Genomic DNA, 3,892 nt, shown 5'->3' with positions numbered 1-3,892 from the left:
CCACTCAATCACCTTCTAATTTGCGAAGCCTATTTGTGATAATTTTAACAGCCTGTGAGCCAAGAAATCCTCTTGAGATCTGGATGGCTTTTCGTGATGTAATATCTGAAGACATTCTTCACAGATACAGGCAAGAAGTTAACAATCCAGAAGCAGATTTTAATGAGGACATCTACAATAAAACTCTTTGTCTAATTGAAGAAAAAGTTCTCCTTATGTGCGGTCAACCATTGGCAAGCTATGGATTACCTGCACCAATGCAAGGGAGAGATGAAAGACTCGCGAGAGAGTATCAACGTGAAGTTACTTATAATCTTGAAGAACTTCCCTACAAGCAGAAAATATGCAAGAAAAACTGACCGATTCTCAAAGAGAAGTTTACAATTCATTCATGGCAATGTTGGAAGCACAAGGTGAAATGAACAAAAACATGATGTTTCTTGATGCTCCAGGTGGTACGGGCAAGACTTTTGTAATCAATTTGATCCTTGCAAAGATTAGATCCATGAGAAAGATTGTGCTTGCAACAGCATTCAGTGGCATTGCTGCTACTCTACTACAAGGTGGCCGCACTCTTCACAGCACTTTTAAAGTACCCTTGGATACTCATCGAATGGATCAGCCAGTTTGCAAAATTACTGGTAACTCAGCCTTGGCAAATGTAATTAGAGACACCTCTGCAATCATTGTAGATGAAGCCCCAATGACGCACAAGAGTGCTTATGAAGCAATTGACCGAACACTGCAAGACATCACAGGAAACAAGAATCCCATGGGTGGCATTCCAACCTTATTTTGCGGTGATTTCCGTCAAATCCTCCCAGTGGTTAAAAATGGCACAAGGGCTAACATTGTCAATGCAAGTTTGAAACAATCCTATCTCTGGAGGCACGTTATAGTGAAGAGACTGACTACTAATATGAGAGCCTATATCTCTGATAACACAGCTGCAGCAGACTTCTCAAAATTGCTTCTCCAAATCGGTAATGGTCAGTTTCCTATCACTTCTTCACCTGACACAATTAAGATTCCAACTGCGCTTGGTAAATGTGTCGGTAATCAGAAGCAACTGAAAGACAAAGTGTACCCAGACCTGCAAAACAATGGAAAATCACCGGATTGGCTTGCTGAGAGGGCTATTATTTCGCCATTAAACAGCAATGTGAATCATTTGAACAATTCAATAATGGATGAATTTCCAGGAGACACAAAGCAATACAAGTCAGTTGATTCAGCTACTAATGAATATGAAGCTGTTCACTACCCTGTGGAGTTTTTAAACTCTTTGGAGATATCTGGAATGCCTCCACACATTTTAAATCTCAAAATTGGATCGCCAATCATGATTCTTCGATCCTTGGAACCGCCAAAAATAACAAACGGAACCAGATGTGTTATCACCAGATTGCACACCAATGTACTTGAGGCCACCATTTCCTGTGGTCCCTACAAAGGCGAAACCGTTCTACTGCCAAGGATCCCCTTAGTTCCATCGGACTCAGTACTTCCATTTAAATTCCGGAGACTCCAATTTCCTGTGAAGGTGTGTTTTGCAATGAGCATAAACAAAAGTCAAGGTCAGACATTTAACACCATTGGCGTAGACTTGACATCAGACTGCTTCAGTCACGGTATGTTCTACGTCTCCATCAGCCGGACAGGAAGTTCAGAAAAACTCTACATTCTGGCTCCAAATCAAAGCAGCAGAAATGTAGTTTACCCTGAGGCTCTTTAGTGAAAAGTTCGAGAAATGGATATGAGGAAAAACTGACATGATCTGATTGTGGTAAGTTTTTAGTATTGAATGTGCAAGATAAAATTTAAGCAAGAGTTGAAAATGACTTCAATGAAAAATTTACTATGTAACATCAAGTAACCTTCCTTTTTGATGAAAATGTTTTGTGAAGTTCCTGATTGAATTTCAGTCACTACAAGAGGTAGTTAAAATGTTAATCACCTTATGCAATCGTTGCTCTTACAACATCAACTTACTGGAAAGGTGCCCACAGATTTTGGTACCCGAGTGCGCAACAAAGCTCCGTGCGAAGCACGGGTATCTTTGCTAGTATATACATAAATATATACATATATATACATATATACATATATATACATATGTACATATATACATATATACATATATATACATATATATACATATATACATATATATATGCATACATATATATATACATATACATATATATATACACATATACATATATATATACATATATATATATGTGTATATATATATATATATATATATATATATATATATATATATATATATATATATATATATACGGTTGTTAATTTATTTATTTTTTATTAGCGATTCTGCGGGGGGTTTTACGCAATTTATATTCTCGTCGCCTCTATTTTTGTTAATCTTATTAATTTTTAATTTACTAAACATTTGAAAATTTGATTCAAATAATTATTAAATAACACGCGTGTCCATGGATAACTTTTGTGTAAAAATATTTTGTAGGTATTTAAATAAAATATTGAAATGTTTAATAAATAAAAATTGATAATATATCTATCTATCTATCTATCTATCTGTCCATCTATCTATCTATCTATCTATCTATCAATCTATCTATATAAAAGTGAACGTGTCTGTGTGTCTGTGTACATTTCCCCACGCAATAACTCTGTCAATTTTTAGTCTACAGACTCGAAATTCGATATACAGGGTACTGAGATTTGGGAAAATTGATCTGATCGGTTTTTGGCCAGAAATTTGCCGATTAAGGGGTCAATGTTCTACGATTTGACCTTTGAGAACTCTACCAAATTTTTCCAACAATGTTGTGTCTACGCACTTGAAATTTTAGATATAGGTTCCTTGGACATGGATTTAACCTAATAACTGGATTTAAGCCCAAAACAATCAATGTTAAGGGGTGATAATAGGGGTCAAAGTTAAAAAAAAAAAAATTGACCTCTGCGGTCTCTTCTAAATTACTCAGACAATTTCTTGTCTAAATATTTGAAATTTTACATAAAGGGTATTCAGACATAGGGCAAGCTTTTTCATCAGTTTGGGTCGAAAATTTTTAGTTACTAATATATAAATGTATGCATGTATTCTGTTTGCATGTCTGCCTTAAACTTTCAATAGAAGCGACGGATTTTACCAAGATTAGTATCGTCTTAAAGTTCGACCTTTCATACGACAAATATCGAAAAATTGGCTAAAACCATTAATATCTTCCTCTTCAACTAGGCACTTTTCTACAGGGGGGGGTACTTTTTTGCCGATATTTTTTAAAGTTATCCTCTCCTTTAGATTGTCTAGCCTTAATATTTTAAAATGTCGCTTCCGGTTTGGCGGTGGTCGTAACAACATAAACGTTAGGTTTTACCCCGTTCTTTTCCTCCTTTGCGGTACGGGATCGAGCCTGTCTTCCTACTACCACCTTTTTTTTTTTTTGCTCAACATACAAATCCAAACACCCGACCAACGCCGGGCTGAAATGCTAGTATATCTATAAAAGTGGAAGTGTTTGTCTGTCAGTGTGAGTGCGTGGGTGTCTGTGTACATTTCCCTACGCAATAACTATTTCAATTTTTAGTCTACAGACTCGACATTTAATATACAGGGTACTGAGATTTGGGAAAATCGATGTGATCCGTATGCGGCCAGAAATTTGGCGATTAATGGGTCAAAGTTCAGCGATTTGACCTTTGAAAACTCTACCAAACTCCTCCGACAATTTTGGATCTACACACTTTAAATTTTAGATATAGGATTCCTTGGACATGGATCTAACGTAATAACTCGATTTGAGCCCAAAACAATAAATTTTAAGGGATCAAAGTAACACAAATTGAGCTTTTTTTTTTTTTTTTGCTCAACATACACCTCCAAATACTCGGCCAA

The sequence above is a fragment of the Euprymna scolopes genome, chromosome 29 (assembly GCF_053919585.1).
Source record: "Euprymna scolopes isolate OS-2025 chromosome 29, ASM5391958v1, whole genome shotgun sequence".
NCBI classification, from domain to species: Eukaryota; Metazoa; Mollusca; class Cephalopoda; order Sepiida; family Sepiolidae; genus Euprymna; species Euprymna scolopes.
This window is presented reverse-complemented; position numbering follows the sequence as displayed.